We start from the raw sequence: 17861 nt of genomic DNA on the forward strand, positions 1-17861 counted from the left end.
TACATTTGAACACTTTATAATTCCAGCACCCAAAACTAAAATCACTGAATGGCAAACAGACTGATGCAATCCCCCTTAGAAGAGTAGCAACATAGACACACGCTCTTTAGTGTGTATCTTTACAAGACTGTGATTTGGGCTACTGTTTGAAGTTTGAAGAGCCTACTAGAAAGACAATGTGCTGACTGTAACATTTTAGAATCATTGGCCTACTTGCAAATTCACTTTCTTTGCCGACAGGCACATGTTCAAATCTAACAGTAGTACTTAAGTTTTATGATGTGTGTAGGTTGTATTTGTATAGCACGAATTTAGCCAAAAAACAGAAGAGTGCCAAACAGGGTCAAAACCAAAGACACAATCAACAAATGATTCAAGAGGTAATCTGGTTCTGGGAGCTGAAATGAGGTGTTATTGTATAGTAATGTGGTGATTTTTTTAAAAATAGGTTTTCCCAGAGGCAAATCGAGTTAGGGCACTGGAAAGCCACGTTCAGTACCATTAGCATGTAGCTATTTTTGACTCTACATCAATATGTGCAGAAAAACTTGCAGTAACTGTGTTTTCTTGATTTGTTCCCAATGTAAGTGTTAGACTTTTCATCCTTGGCGTGGTCTCCCTTAACTTTTGGCCTCTGTTCCCCAGGTTGTTGATGTGTGCTGGACTCTGATTTTCTTGTTTTTGTTACTCTGGGCACTTTACCACTGCTAACCAGTGCTAAAGTGCAAGTGCTCCTGTTTAAAATGTGTACGTAATTGGTTCTCCATGATTGGCATAATTGTTTTACTGTTAAGTCCCTAGTAAAGTGCACTAGAGGTGCCCAGGGCCTGTAAATCAAATACTACTAGTGGGCCTGCAGCACTGGTTGTGCCACCCTCATAAGTAGCTCTGTAATCATGTCTCAGACCTGCCACTGCAGTGTCTGTGTGTATTTTTACACTGTAAATTCGACTTGGCAAGTGTACCCACTTGCCAGGCCTAAACCTTCCCTTTTCTTACATGTAAGGCACCCCTAATGTAGGCCCTAGGTAGCCCCAAGGGCAGGGTGCAGTGTATGGATAAGGTAGGACATATAGTAATGTGGTTTATATGTCCTGACAGTGAAATACTGCTAAATTCGTTTTTCACTGTTGCAAGGACTGTCTCTCTCATAGGATAATATGGGGGCTACCTTTAAATATGATTAAAGCGTAGATTCCCCTAGAGAGTAGATGGACATGTGGAGTTTGGGGTCCCTGAACTCACAATTTAAAAATACATCTTTTAGTAAAGTTGATTTTAAGATTGTGCGTTTGAAAATGCCACTTTTAGAAAGTGAGCATTTTCTTGCTTAAACCATTCTGTGACTCTGCCTTGTTTGTGGATTCCCTGTCTGGGTCAGTTTGACAGTTGGTTGTTTTTCACCTCACACCAGACAGTGACACAAAGGGAGCTGGGGTGTAACCTGCATTTTCTGATTAGCCATCTCTGCTAGGAGGGAGGGGTGGAGTGGTCACTCTCATCTGAAAGGACTGTGCCTGCCTCTAACAATGCCGGCTCCAACCCCCTGGTGTGTGTCTGAGGCCTTGCCTGGGCAAGGCAGGATTTCACAAGTAGGTGTGAGTCCCCTTTGAAGAAAGGTGACTTCAAAGACTAAAATGGGTATAAGAAGGGCACCCAAATCTACAGACTTGAGAAACACTTCTGGAACCAAGAGGAACCTCTGCCTGGAGAAGAGCTGAATAGCTGAGGAAGAAGAGCTGCCCTGCCTGTGACTGTGCTTTGTGGAGCTATCCTGCAGTTGCTGCTTCTGCCAGAGTAAGAGGGCAAAGACTGGACTTTGTGTGCCTTCCATCTTGAGAAGAAATCTCCAAGGGCTTGATCTAGAGCTTGCCTCCTGTTGTTTGAAGTCTCAGGGACAGCAAATACTTCTCTCTGCCAGCACCTGGAGTCTCTGGAGAGACTCCTACTCTGCCCTGTGGTGCCCATCCAGTTCCTGGGACCCTGAAAGGAGAAGCTGGCAGCCTAAAGACAAGAAAATCCACGCACAGAGCGCCGTGCAGGGAAAAGATTGACGCGAATCCGATCTGCGGCTGAAAAAACGACGCGCCGCCGGCTCCGCAGCTGAGAAACGACGCTCGCAGGAAACGCGACCGAAAAATCGACGCACGGAGCAGGAGAAACGACGCGCAGCATCGCTGACGGAGGCTGGGAGATCGCAACCTGCGCGGCGGGATTTTCAGATCATCGTGCGGCTGGATTTTCGACTCGCGTACCGCCGTGCGGAGTTATTTTTGACGCACACCCGCCCGTGCGGGGTTATTTTTGACGCGCACCAGGTACATTTTCACTCTAGCAGCGCTAGTGTGTTTTTAAAACTACTTAAAGACTCTTTTTGATTTTAATTAATAACTTGACTTGTGTATGGTGGATTTTTGTCGTTTTGGTCTTGTTTTGTTTAGATAAATATTTCCTATTTTTCTAAACCTGTGTTGTGTCATTTTGTAGTGTTTTCATTAAGTTATTGTGTGTGTTGGTACAAATACTTTACGCCTAGCACTCTGAGGTTAAGCCTACTGCTCTGCCAAGCTACCAAGGGGGTAAGCAGGGGTTAGCTGAGGGTGATTCTCTTTTACCCTGACTAGAGTGAGGGTCTTTGCTTGAACAGGGGGTAACCTGACTGTCAACCAAAGACCCCATTTCTAACATTGGTGATCAGCGGTTGGGATTTGGACTTGTATTTGTGCTTGACATACAGTGATTAAGTGTACACTACTGTTTGAGTTCAGACCACTACGTGACCACATACTACTAGTCTTATGATTTTTGTTTTTTTCTATTTGGACTGTTTTTGCTCTGCATTCAGTTTCTTTTTTCGCTGATCCGGTGATTGACTTTTCTGGAACTTCATTTGAGAACTTGCTTTTCTGCATTTGGAACTTTGCACTCTTTTAACCTTTTATCATGTCTCTACTTGGAGATGCATCAGTTGAAGCTGTTTTTGACCTGAAGCAATTGGATAGTTATAACAAGGCTCAGCTAAAGCAGTTTTGTAAAAATGTTGGTTGTCCCATTAAGAGCTCTTCTAAGAAGGATGAGCTAAAAAAGACGCTGAGGGACTGGGTGACAACCAGAAGCACTGGAGGGCACACTGAGGATGAGGAGGAGGATGAGGAGGGAGAGCAATCAGTACATAATGGTATAGTGGGGGGACATGTTATTCCCAGGGAAAGAGTCTCTAGGGCAAGTAGCAGTGTATCCTCCAAGGGTCTGACACCTGAAGAGTTACAGGACAGACAGGCAGAGAGGGAGTACCAATTGGAGCTGAAAAAGCTCAGTCTAGAGATGGAACAGAGAAGGCTGGCCATTGAGGAAAGGAAGTTAGCAATGGCTCATGAGCTCAGTTTAAAAGAGATAGATCAGAGGAGTCAGCCCAGTAGGGATGGTGGCAGCAATCCTACAGTGCAGCCTGAGAGAAGGGTACACATCCCAAAAGACCTTGTGAGGGATTATAAGAGGGATGATGATATCTACTTGTGGTTCAAGGGTTATGAGTCAGCTCTCCACATGAACCTGGTCCCTGAAGCTCATTGGGGGGCAGCCCTGTGGAAGCATTTTGAGGCAGAGGGGAGGGACACACTGACAGCCTTAGGGGATGCTCAGGATCTCACCTACCCTGTCATGAAGGAGGCCTTACTTACCAGGTATGGTCTCACCCCTGAGCAGTACAAGGAGAAGTTTAGATCCTACAAGAGAAAGGAATCCCAAACATGGTTGGAATGTGTTGATTCTTTTTGCAGGTCACTGGATGGTTGGGTGAAGGGCAGTAAGGTAAACACGTATGAGGGGCTTTACAATTTAATTGCTTGGGAGCACTTGTACAGTTTATGTTTTCCAGAGCTGCGCCAGCACCTCATTGACAGCAAGCTGACTGACCCCAGGAAGCTTGCACAGGAAGCGGACCGCTGGGAGAGCACCAGGGTCCAAAAGAGGTATGGGGGAGACCACGCCAAGGGTGGGCAGGGTCCCTCTCAGAAGAAAGGGGGGGGGTAAGGGCAAACAGGGGGAGTTCTCTAAAGGGCCCCAAACTGATTCCCAGGGTAAGGATTCCCAACCCCCCAGTGAAAAGAAGCCATGGTTGTCCAAAGGGAAGCCAGTGGCAGGTGGTCCCCCACGTAAGTGCTATGCATGTGACCAGGTGGGTCATGTGAGGGGGGACCCCAAATGCCCCAAAAGTACACCGGCACCCACTGGTGCACCGTCCCAGGGTTTGGCCAGTGTAGCGCTTGGGGAGGAGTTGGTTTCAGGTGGATGGGAACCAGCAGAAATTACCCTTGTCTCACTAGGGGACAGTGAGATGGTCCAGAGAAACCTAGTGCCTGATAACACTAAGAAGTACAGGCAATGGGTGACCATCAATGGACAGAGGGTGGAGGCTCTGAGAGACACAGGAGCCAGTGTGACTACAGTGAGGAGTCACCTGGTGTCTGAAGAGAAGATTGATCCCCGGGTACTTCACCAAGTAGTTGCGGTAGACAACTCTGAGCGCCTCTGCAGAGTGGCGCAGGTTCCTTTTGAATGGGGGGGGTCTCAGGTTCCTGGAAAGTAGCTGTGAGTCCAACCATGCCTGTTGATTGTTTGCTAGGTAACGACCTGGAGGATTCCCCTTGGAAGGAGGTGGAACACAGGTCTCACTTGGAGATGTTGGGTCTGCCTGGGTGGGTATGCGTATCCACCCGGTCTATGGCAGCCAATCAGGGTAGTCAAGAGCCCCTGGAGCCTGAAACAGTGGCCCAGGGGACCGCCAGGAAGAGGAAGGGCAGGGGGCGCGGGAAACCGCCCCCGAGGTTCCCACGGTCCGGGAGGAGGCGGAGCCTGAGGGTGACGCCCCGGAACCTACAGGGGAGCAGGTGGCTGAACTGGGAGAGGTCCCTGAGCTGTCGCAGTGGCAGCAGGAAGGGGGACCCACCAGGGAAGCATTCTTCACAGCGCAGAAGGAGTGCCCTTCTCTTGAGGGGCTGCGGCAGCAGGCTGCAGCCCAGGCGGCTGGCGAGGCGCCAGGTACTCACCTGATTTATTGGGAGGATGGCCTCCTGTACAGTGAGCCTAAGGTTCCTGAGCCTGGGTCAGCTCGTATACTGGTGGTACCCCAGTGCTTCAGGGCCTTCCTACTGGGTTTGGCTCATGATGTGCCTTTGGCAGGACATCTAGGGCAGGACAAGACCTATAAGAGGCTTGTCTCCCACTTTTACTGGCCCTTGATGCACAAGCAGTCAGCTGCTTATTGTAGGTCTTGTCAGACTTGTCAGGCAAGTGGCAAGAGTGGTGGGAAATGCAAAGCTCCCCTCCAACCTTTACCTGTAGTCAGTACTCCCTTTGAAAGGGTAGGAATTGACATTGTGGGGCCTCTGGATCCCAAGACAGCCATGGGCAACAGGTTCATCCTGGTCTTGGTGGACCATGCCACACGGTACCCAGAAGCCATTCCTCTAAGGACGGTTACTGCCCCCGTGGTGGGACGTGCCTTGATGGGGGTTTTTACCCGCATGGGGTTCCCCCAGGAGGTGGTATCTGATAGAGGTACAAACTTCATATCCACTTATATGAAGTATCTGTGGAAGGTGTGTGGGGTAACCTACAAGTTCACCACCCCTTACCACCCCCAAAGTAATGGTCTGGTTGAGAGATTCAACCGCACCTTGAAAGGCATGATTCAGGGCCTGTCAGAGCCCTTGAGGCGTAAGTGGGACGTTCTCTTGCCATGCCTTCTGTTCGCTTACAGGGAGGTGCCTCAAAAGGGACTTGGCTTTAGCCCCTTTGAGCTCATCTATGGCCACCCTGTGAGGGGACCGCTCAGTCTGGTGAAGGAGGCTTTGGAGAAAGCTCCTAGTAAACCACCCCAGGATGTATATATCTACATGCTGGCACTAAGAAACCAGACTGCCCGCTTCAGGAGTCTCGCTCAGGAGAACCTGGAAGCAAGCCAGGAGGATATGAAACGGTGGTACGACCAGAATGCCACTCTGGTTGAGTTTCAGCCTGGACAAAAAGTGTGGGTCATGGCACCAGTGGAGCCTAGGGCTCTCCAAGATAAGTGGACTGGGCCTTTTGAGGTGGTGGAAAGAAAGAGCGAGGTCACCTATCTGGTAGACTTGCAATCCCCCAGGAACCCTTTGAGGGTCCTACATGTCAACCGAACTGAGCTATCCATGCTCCTAGCGACAGATGACGGGGTGGAGGAAGAGAGTGAGCCTCTTCCTGACCTCCTGTCTGCAGGAGAGAAAGATGGGTCTGTGGAGGGAGTGATCCTCTCCCCCTCCTGACTGAGGAACAGCAGAGGGACTGTCGCCACGTGCTGGGACAGTTCGCCTCGCTGTTTTCCCTGATCCCAGGAGTCACACACCTGTGCACACATGATGTGGACACTGGGGACAGTACACCTGTTAAACATAAGGTTTAAAGGGTGACTGACAGGGTCAGGGCTTGCATTAAGGAGGAAGTCTCCAAAATGTTAACCCTAGGGGTTATTGAGCACTCCAGCAGTCCTTGGGCCAGCCCAGTGGTCTTGGTCCCAAAGGCTGCTGCTCCTGGTGCCACTCCAGAACTTAGGTTCTGTGTGGACTACCGGGGTCTCAATGCGGTCAGCAAGACTGACGCACACCCCATCCCCCGAGCTGATGAGCTCATTGATCGGTTAGGAGCTGCCAAGTACCTCAGTACGTTTGATTTAACATCTGGGTACTGGCAGATTGCCTTAACTGAGGGGGCAAAGGAGAGGTCAGCATTCTCTACCCCAGATGGGCACTTCCACTTCAATGTGATGCCCTTTGGGATGAAGAACGCCCCTGCCACCTTTCAGAGGTTGGTCAACCAGGTGTTGGCAGGACTGGATGAGGTCAGTGCCGCCTACCTGGATGACATTGCTGTGTTTAGTTCCACATGGGAGGAACACCTGCAACACCTCTGGAGAGTGTTAGAGGCCCTGCAGAAGGCAGGCCTCACTATTAAGGCGAGCAAGTGCCAAATAGGGCAGGGTTCTGTGGTGTACTTAGGATACCAGGTGGGGAGTGGCCAGGTGGCACCCCTACAGCCTGAGATTGATACGATTCTGGCTTGGGAGCCTCCCAAGACCCAGACTGAAATGAGAGTCTTTTTAGGTCTCACAGGATATTACCGGAGGTTTGTTAAGGGATATGGTACCATTGTTACTCCCTTAACTGAGTTGACTTCTAAGAAGCAACCCAAGAAGGTGATCTGGACAGAGGCTTGCCAGAACGCTTTTGATGCCCTGAAGGCTGCCATGTGCACAGCACCTGTGCTGCGGGCACCTGACTACTCCAAGGAGTTTGTTGTGCAAACAGACGCCTCAGAGCATGGTATTGGAGCAGTACTCTCACAGCTTAATGAAGAGGGCCTAGATCAACCCGTAGCCTTCATTAGCAGGAGGTTACTACCCAGGGAACGTAGGTGGAGTGCCATAGAACGCGAAGCGTTTGCTGTGGTCTGGGCACTGAAGAAGCTAAGACCCTACTTGTTTGGGACTCACTTCCGAGTTCAGACCGACCACAGGCCCCTCAGATGGTTAATGCAGATGAGGGGTGAGAATCCAAAACTGTTGAGGTGGTCCATTTCCCTACAGGGGATGGACTTTACGGTGGAACATCGTCCTGGTACAGAGCACGCCAATGCTGATGGTCTGTCCAGGTTCTTCCGCCTTAGTGATGAGAACTCCCATGAGGTTGGGTAGTTGCTCCCCACTTTTAGCTGCGGGGGGACACGTGTTAGACTTTTCATCCTTGGCGTGGTCTCCCTTAACTTTTTGCCTCTGTTCCCCAGGTTGTTGATGTGTGCTGGACTCTGATTTTACTGTTTTTGTTACTCTGGGCACTTTACCACTGCTAACCAGTTCTAAAGTGCAAGTGCTCCTGTTTAAAATGTGTACGTAATTGCACTAGAGGTGCCCAGGGCCTGTAAATCAAATGTTACTAGTGGGCCTGCAGCACTGGATGTGCCACCCACACAAGTAACCCTGTAATCATGTCTCAGACTTGCCACTGCAGTATCCCTGTGTGTATTTTTACACTGTAAATTCGACTTGCCAAGTGTACCCACTTGCCAGGCCTAAACCTTCCCTTTTCTTACATGTAAGGCACCCCTAAGGTAGGCCCTAGGTAGCCCCAAGGGCAGGGTGCAGTGTATGGATAAGGTAGGACATATAGTAATGTGGTTTATATGTCCTGACAGTGAAATACTGCTAAAGTCGTTTTTCACTGTTGCAAGGACTGTCTCTCTCATAGGATAATATGGGGGCTACCTTTAAATATGATTAAAGCGTAGATTCCCCTAGAGAGTAGATAGACATGTGGAGTTTGGGGTCCCTGAACTCACAATTTAAAAATACATCTTTTAGTAAAGTTGATTTTAAGATTGTGCGTTTGAAAATGCCACTTTTAGAAAGTGAGCATTTTCTTGCTTAAACCATTCTGTGACTCTGCCTTGTTTGTGGATTCCCTGTCTGGGTCAGTTTGACAGTTGGTTGTTTTTCACCTCACACCAGACAGTGACACAAAGGGAGCTGGGGTGTAACCTGCATTTCCTGATTAGCCATCTCTGGTAGGAGGGAGGGGTGGAGTGGTCACTCTCATCTGAAAGGACTGTGCCTGCCTCTAACAATGCCGGCTCCAACCCCCTGGTGTGTGTCTGAGGCCTTGCCTGGGCAAGGCAGGATTTCACAAGTAGGTGTGAGTCCCCTTTGAAGAAAGGTGACTTCAAAGACTAAAATGGGTATAAGAAGGGCACCCAAATCTACAGACTTGAGAAACACTTCTGGAACCAAGAGGAACCTCTGCCTGGAGAAGAGCTGAATAGCTGAGGAAGAAGAGCTGCCCTGCCTGTGACTGTGCTTTGTGGAGCTATCCTGCAGTTGCTGCTTCTGCCAGAGTAAGAGGGCAAAGACTGGACTTTGTGTGCCTTCCATCTTGAGAAGAAATCTCCAAGGGCTTGATCTAGAGCTTGCCTCCTGTTGTTTGAAGTCTCAGGGACAGCAAAGACTTCTCTCTGCCAGCACCTGGAGTCTCTGGAGAGACTCCTACTCTGCCCTGTGGTGCCCATCCAGTTCCTGGGACCCTGAAAGGAGAAGCTGGCAGCCTAAAGACAAGAAAATCCACGCACAGAGCGCCGTGCGGGGAAAAGATTGACGCGAATCCGATCTGCGGCTGAAAAAACGACGCGCCGCCGGCTCCGCAGCTGAGAAACGACGCTCGCAGGAAACGCGACCGAAAAATCGACGCACGGAGCAGGAGAAACGACGCGCAGCATCGCTGACGGAGGCTGGGAGATCGCAACCTGCGCGGCGGGATTTTCGGATCATCGTGCGGCTGGATTTTCGACTCGCGTACCGCCGTGCGGAGTTATTTTTGACGCACACCCGCCCGTGCGGGGTTATTTTTGACGCGCACCTGGTACATTTTCAATCTAGCAGCGCTAGTGTGTTTTTAAAACTACTTAAAGACTCTTTTTGATTTTAATTAATAACTTGACTTGTGTATGGTGGATTTTTGTCGTTTTGGTCTTGTTTTGTTTAGATAAATATTTCTGTAGTATGTCATAGCTTGTAGAATGTTTAAGATGTCATAGCTTGTAGAATGTAGAATTGTGAAGGGATGGTGGAATCCAGCAGAGAGAGAGTGGATGACGTGGAAGGAGGAGAAGGAGAAGCTGGCAGTTGATTGAGCTGGATGGGGTTTCTGTAATTGAATAAAGCTACTTCGTGAATTCAACGACTCATCGTGATTTATGGACCAAATCTTACACTGGCGACGACGTGGCATTGATTTTTCTTAAATACAGAAGCCTCAACAGCTTTACAAAAACAACGCAGATATTTTTAAACCGATGGAGAGGTGAGCGGACTTTGAGTACAATTCGAAACTGTTTTGTTTGCCTTTACTAATATAAAAAGAACGATCAAATCTGTTGAAGAACATTTCTGCTCGATGAGCGACTCGATGAGCGCGTATCTGGTGCGTTGTCAGGTGAGCGGACTTCGAGTGCTATTTGGAACTGTTTCGTTCGCCGTTGCTAGTTTGAAGGGAACGATTGAAATCTGTCGAAGAGCATTTCTGCTCGACGAGCGCATACCTGGAAACCGGTAACGCGCTCAGCTGTGCGTGTTGTCAACACGCGCTGGACTCGCGCTTGACTGGTGGTCATAGCAACGAGTACATCGTCCTTCCGTCAATGTGATTTAAAACCAGAATACGCGAGGACGTGTTCAGCTGTGCATATTATAAATACACGCAGCGTCCTTCTAGCACTGCGGTGTGAAAGCCGATTTACACGAGGACTATAGGTGTTATTTGTTAATCTTTCCTCTGTGTGTGAATCAATTTTAAAGGAACTGCTTTGTCTGCGCTGCTGATTACTTTATAACTCTACAACTTACTGGGTAAAGGCAAACCTTCTACCACATTGTCTCCAACCTCCGATGAGGCACCTGCTACTACGGGAACAAAAACAGCTGTGACACAATGCAGAATGTCACTGCCCCCCCTTTTTTTCTCGCTTTACCAGGAGAGCCACCTATAAAATGGCAGAAGTGGAAAAAAGTATTTGAAAGATATTCCAAAGTTTGTGGCGCATCTCTTAGTGTGGAAAGGAAGACTGCTCTGCTATTGCATTGCTTAGGTTCAGAAGGACAGGAGGTTTTCGATAATCTTCCAGACATATTTAATGAAGATCTAAATGAATATGAAAGTTGTATAGAAAAATTAGATAGGCATTATATTCCTAAAATTAGCACAATACTTGAAAGATATCACTTTGGAAAACGAAACCAAGAAAAAAATGAATCGGTGGAGGGATATCTTACAGCATTACGAAAACTGGCATCTTCATGTAAATTTGGAATTTTGACAGAGGAAAGAATCAGAGATCAATTTATGTTAGGCTGTAACATAGAACGAGTAAGAGATGAAATTTGGCAAAAGGATGATCCATCACTAGACGAAGTTTTGATTTTGGCTAAGAAAATTGAACATTCTCTCAAATGTGTGGAGACCATCAAAAAAGAGGAATGTAAAAATGATACTGTACATATTATTCAGAATAGTACGAGAAACAAAGAAAGATCAGAAGGACAGAACTATAAAAAAGAAAGGAAAAATGCGTTTATGGGAAATTGTTTTCGCTGTGACAGACAGGGTCATATGGCCAATGACAAAAACTGCCCTGCTGTAAAAGTGATATGTAAGTTGTGTAAAAAAAAAGGTCATTACTCCAGTGTGTGCAGAACAAAAAGTGGAAAAAACAATGTCTTTGAAGTTAAGAATGAGATGGATGCAGGGGAATATGATGACTTTGAATGTGGCCAAATTATTCTGCAAGTTGAGGGAGAAGGAAAAAAAAGAAGGAAAGGCCCAATTGATGAAGTCATGATAGATGGGGAAAGAACTAGAGTATTGTTCGATTCTGGTGCCAAGATCACAATTATTTCAATGGAATTCTATATGGGAAAACTAAGAAACAAAGTTAAGCTGTTCAAACCGGATATCACACCCTTTGCATATGGTGGTGAACCAATTAAGCTCCATGGATACTTTTGGGGTTTGCTTGAGTTTAAACGAAAATTCACAAATGCAAAAATTTACGTTTCTAAGAAAGGAGACAGTGTACTCAGTTGGTTCCACCAGAAAGACTTGGGGGTTATTCTTGATCCAAATAGTGATCCACCGGTGAAAGTAAGGGATCAAATGGTTATCAACACTATTGGTGATCAAGGAAATTCTAGCGACCGGAATCTCATGACTAACAGTGACTTTGTTATGGGACTAAGGAAAAAATTTCCTTTGGTATTTCAAGAAACATTAGGATGTCTTCAACATTATGTGCATCACATTCGGCTGAAGGAGGGTGTGAAACCGGTATGCAGCAAAGTTCGTGGAGTACCTGTTGCTCTACGTAAGGACATGAAATTGGAACTAGAAAGGCTTCGGAAAGAAGGAATTATAGAAGAAGTTGAAGGAACTGAGTGGTTGGCGCCAGCAGTCGTAGCCAGGAAACCGAATGGGACTATACGCTTGTGTGTGGACTTAAGAGAATTAAATAAGAATGTGATTGTGGATAGGTATCCCATACCTAATATTTCTGATATGTTGTTGCTTTTACAAGGTGCCAAGGTGTTTTCTACCATAGATTTAACATCTGCATATCATCAGATTAAATTGACTGAGAAATCCAAGGATCTTACCGCATTCATTACACCATTTGGTACTTTTAGGTATACCAGACTACCATTTGGTTTGGTGTCTGCGTCCTCTGTATTTCAACGAATTATGGAGAAGGTATTGAAAGATCTGGTTGGTGTGAGAGTGTATCAAGATGATGTGTTAGTATACGGGAAAGATCAGGTACAGCACGAAAAGAGGGTTGTTAGTGTTTTAGAAAGGTTGGAGGAATTCGGATTGACAGTCAAGATGCATAAGTGTAGATTTTGTAGTAAATCTATAGAGTATTTAGGTCACACTATAACTGGTGAAGGCATATCTCCAAAAAAGGAACTAGTAGATGCTATTGACAGACAACAATCGCCACAGAATAAAGAAGAATTTATGAAATTTTTAGGTATGGCTGAATATTACAGTAAATTTGTGAGGGGTTTTGCTGAGAAAAGTGTATTTATGAGAAAGTTATTACGGAAAGGAGTGGAATTTGTGTGGGATGAAGAGTGTGAAAAAGAATTTGGAGAAATTAAAAAGGAAATTGTGAAAGCTCCCAGATTGAAGAATTTTAATCCCAATTTGCCCTCGATCTTAATAACTGATGCAAGTGCGAAAGGCTTAGGGGCGGTGTTACAGCAAGGTGGCCAAAATAATAATCAAGTTGTATTATTTTTGTCACGAGCCTTAAGAGATGTAGAATTAAACTATAGTGTTATTGAGAGAGAGGCGCTTGCTGTTCATTGGGCAGTGAGAAAACTTAAGAATTTGTTGTGGGGAAATAAATTTGAGGTAAGGACGGATCATAAGCCCCTTTGTGAAATTTATAAAAAGAAAGGGGTGGATGCAGTTTCTAGTAGAATCACTAAGTGGGTCGTGTCGCTACAAGATTTTGATTTTGATATAAAGTATATTCCAGGTGCACAAAATAAGGTAGCGGACACACTGTCAAGATTAGTATTGGCAAATGAATTGGAAGAAGTGAAAGAAACAGATGGGGAAACGGAAATGGTGTGTGAGATTGAGGAGTATGGATTTGATGAAAGTGTTGTGACAAAGGAAAGGTGGCGGAGAGAATGTGAATCTGATGACACCATAGTGAAAGTGATATCCTTAATAAAAGAAGGTTGGAATAATAGGAATGAAGGAGGAGGTGAAACACAAAAATTCTGGCATGTGAGAGGTGAGTTGTCCTGCGATGATGGGTTTCTATTCAGAGGTACGAAATTAGTTCCTCCCACCACATTGAGGCAGGAGCTTGTTTCTCTTGCTCACACAGGTCACCAGGGAATGTCCAAGACCAAAGGGAGATTGCGTTTGACTTATTGGTGGCCAGGCATGGATTCCCAGGTAGAAAGGTCAATCAGAGAATGTATGCAATGTATCATGAGTGAGAAGACTGTGAAACCTAGGATTCAACCTATGGAAATAAGGGAACGCCCCTCTCAGCCGTCTGAGGAAGTTGCCTTAGACATTCTAGGGCCTATCCGTGGGGAAGGTTGTGATGTGTACCTGTTGGTGCTAGTTGATTTGTTTTCCAGGTGGCCCGAGATTAGATTTACGAGGAGTATTGAGACTAAACAAGTAATTGGTTTTCTCAAGGAAGTGTTTGGGAGAGAAGGACTGCCTAAGAGCGTTCTTACTGACAATGGGGTACAATTCGTATCGAAGGAAATGGAAAAGTATCTGGCTGATTGTCCTATAGTTCATAAAAAGTGTGCGTTATACCACCCCGAAACCAATGGCATGGTGGAACGATTTAATAGGGTGTTGAAAGAAACCATAGCTTTAGCTAAAGTTGGTGGATTGAACTGGAAGAAAGAAGTGATCAAGCGGGTTGAAGCATACAGAGTCTCGCCTCATGCCATTACTGGGAAATCACCTTTTGAGTTACTCAGAGCCAGACATCCTAATACGTTGGTGTCACCTAGGTGGGTCAATGACATGGGAGCAAGAACTGGAGTGGTGGTGTCTAATGGAACTTGGAAACGGGATGAAGAGGAAAAAATAAAAGCGTGGAAGGAATATTTTGATCGCAGGAAGTCAACTCACACAACCAAAGTTAATATTGGAGATTGGATGTTAATTCGCAAACCTGTGGGTAAAGGAAGGAATGTCGACAAAGTTAAACCTTTAAGGGTAGTGAGACTATTCAACAATGCAGTAAGAACGGAGGATTCCAAGATATGGAATTTAAATCATGCAGTGGTATTAAAATGTAAGGATGTATTGAGATAATGTGTATATACTGTTGTGTTTTTTCTTTCCTTTCTCTTTTTCTTGTTTATCTTGGTTTGTAAAGGGGGGAGGAGTGTAGTATGTCATAGCTTGTAGAATGTTTAAGATGTCATAGCTTGTAGAATGTAGAATTGTGAAGGGATGGTGGAATCCAGCAGAGAGAGAGTGGATGACGTGGAAGGAGGAGAAGGAGAAGCTGGCAGTTGATTGAGCTGGATGGGGTTTCTGTAATTGAATAAAGCTACTTCGTGAATTCAACGACTCATCGGGATTTATGGACCAAATCTTACAATTTCCTATTTTTCTAAACCTGTGTTGTGTCATTTTGTAGTGTTTTCATTAAGTTACTGTGTGTGTTGGTACAAATACTTTACGCCTAGCACTCTGAGGTTATGCCTACTGCTCTGCCAAGCTACCAAGGGGGTAAGCAGGGGTTAGCTGAGGGTGATTCTCTTTTACCCTGACTAGAGTGAGGGTCTTTGCTTGAACAGGGGGTAACCTGACTGTCAACCAAAGACCCCATTTCTAACAGTAAGGCTATGTATGAGGTAATAATGTGCTATGCCGCATTCATGACTCATGCTTTAACTGCAAATTTACTGACAGATGCCATATTGTGAGTTGGGTAGCAAATGTATGGTGGAAAGAAATGACCGAGTGCAACATATTTGTTAGACTTTTCATCATTGGCGTGGTCTCCCTTAACTTTTTGCCTTTATTTCCCAGGTTGTTGATGTGTGCTGTACTCTGTTTTTGCTGTTTTTGTTACTCTGGGCACTTTACCACTGCTAACCAGTTCTAAAGTGCAAGTGCTTCTATACAAATGTGTATGTAATTGGTTCATCAATGATTGGCATATTTGATTTACTGGTAAGTCCCTAGTACAGTGCACTAGAGGTGCCCAGGGCCTGTAAATCAAATGCTACTAGTGGGCATAAAGCACTGGTTGTGCCACCAACATTAGTAGCTCTGTAAACATGGCTCAGACCTGCCACTGCAGTGTCTGTGTGTGCAGTTTTAAACTGTAAATTCGACTTGGCAAGTGCACCCACTTGCCAGGCCTAAACCTTCCCTTTGCTTACATGTAAGACACCCCTAAGGTAGGTCCTAGGTATCCCCAAGGGCAGGGTGCAGTGTATAGGTAAAGAGCACATTTAGTAATGTGTTTTATATGTCCTGACAGTGAAATACTGCTAAATTCGTTTTTCACTGTTGCAAGGCCTGTCCCTCTCCCATGGGGCCTACTTTTAAATATGATTAAAGTGTAGATTCCCTTTGGGAGTGGATAGACATGTGGAGTTTGGGGTCTCGGAGCTCACAATTTAAAAATACATATTTTACGAAAGTTGATTTTAAGATTTAGAAAGTGAGCATTTTCTTGCTTAAGCTATTTCTGTGACTCTGCCTGTTTGTGGATTCCCTGTCTGGGTCAGTTTGACAGTTGGGCTGGTTGCACCTCTCACTAGACACTGACACAAAGGGAGCTGGGGTGCAGCCTGCATATCCTGATGAGCCATCTGTGTTACGAGGGAGGGGAGGAGTGGTCACTCACAATTGAAAGGGCTGCGCCTGCCCTCACACAATGTAGTCTCCAACCCCCGGTGTGTGTCTGGGGCATGGCCTGGGCAAGGCAGGATTTCACAAAGAGAGACTTTTATTTGAAGTAAGCCTACTTCAAAGGGCAAAATGGGTATAAGAAGGAGACCCAAAGCTACAGACTTTAGAACACTTCTGGAAACCAAGAGGAGCCTCTGCCTGGAGAAGAGCTGAAGAGCTTAGGAAGAAGAGCTGCCCTGCCTGTGACTGTGCTTTGTGGAGCTATCCTGCAGTTGCTGCTTCTGTCTGTGCTAGAGGACAAAGACTGGACTTTGTGTTGCTTTCTTTCTTGTGAAGAACTCTCCAAGGGATTGATTTAGAGCTTGCCTCCTGTTGTTAGAAATCTCAGGGACAGCAAAGACTTCTCTCTGCCAACACTTCGAGCCTCTGCTGAGACTCCTACTCCGCCAAGTGGTGCCCATCCAGTTCCTGGGACCCTGAGAAGAGAAGTTGGCAGTCCAAGAGAGAGAAATCAACGCACTGACTGCTGTACGGGGGAAAGATTGACGCGACTCCGAAGTGCAGCTGAAAAATCAACGCACCGCCGGTTTCGCGGATGAAAATCGATGCTCACCTGCAATGCGACCGGAAGATCGACGTCCGCGGCTGGAGAAACTACGCGCAGCATCGCTGACGGAGGCTGGTGAGATCGCAACCCACGCTGCGTGGTTTTCGGGTCATTGTGCGGCTGGATTTCTGATGCAAACATCGCTGGGCGTGTAAAAACAACACAAGGCCTGCCTGGACCTGAGAGTGCGGCTTGAATCGTGGCATCGCTATCCTGCGGCTAGAAGAAAGGACACATGCTGACTTGATTGAAGGAGAAACGTTGCAAGGTGTCGCTTGTGAGTGATATCGACGCATCACAAGCCCTTTTTGACGCACACTTGCCTGTGCAGGGTTATTTTTGACGCACCCAGATAAATTTTCACGCTAACAGAGTTAGCATTGTGTTTAAAACTACATGAAGACTCTTTTTGCTTTTTAATTGATGACTTGTGTAATGTGGATTTTTGTCGTTTTGGTCTTGTTTTGTATAGATAAATATTTTCTATTTTTCTAAACTTGTGTTGTGTCATTTTGTAGTGTTTTCATTAATTTACTGTGTGTGTTGGTACAAATACTTTACACCTAGCACTCTGAAGTTAAACCTTCCTGCTCATGCCAAGCGACAAAGGGGGTAAGCAGGGGTTAGCTGAGGGTGATTCTCTTTTACCCTGACCAGAGTGAAGGTCCTTGCTTGGACAGGGGGTAAACTAACTGCCAACCAAAGACCCCATGTCTAACAATATTTAATTCTCTGCTCAGTAAATTGTGTAAAACCCTCGGAAAGACTTTCCACTGGTAATTCCTCATGCTTCTGGTATTATCGTTGCATCTTTCAGGAATTCCGGATCGAGATGTTTTTATAATAGCATGGAGTGGAAAATGGTAGTTAAGGTGATGTACAGACATTTTGCCACTTTTCACAGTTACCACCACTCAGATCATAATCGGCGCCAAATCTAAATGAGAGACTCCGGAAGCGATAACCGCATCAGAGAGGGTTTAAGGATACACTTAACATACTCTGTACGCGCGTGATTTTTGTTTTTTCCCTTCTCTGTTAGGCACCGTTCAGCATCTTACATAGAAGTGTATGCTCTGTCAAGCGTGATGTACATATTTCTGGGCACCTACATCTTTTTTGGTATTTATTGCTCTGGCTGGTTACGCTTCTCTCAGAACACAGCGCCGGCCTTAAAGCACAGAATATTCTGACATGCAAATAAGGCTTTCAACATCCAGTCCCCCCGCAAAGCACGAACTGGAAAACCAATTATCCAAACCACT

Source organism: Pleurodeles waltl, chromosome 1_2, assembly GCF_031143425.1.
Source record: "Pleurodeles waltl isolate 20211129_DDA chromosome 1_2, aPleWal1.hap1.20221129, whole genome shotgun sequence".
Classification (NCBI taxonomy): Eukaryota; Metazoa; Chordata; class Amphibia; order Caudata; family Salamandridae; genus Pleurodeles; species Pleurodeles waltl.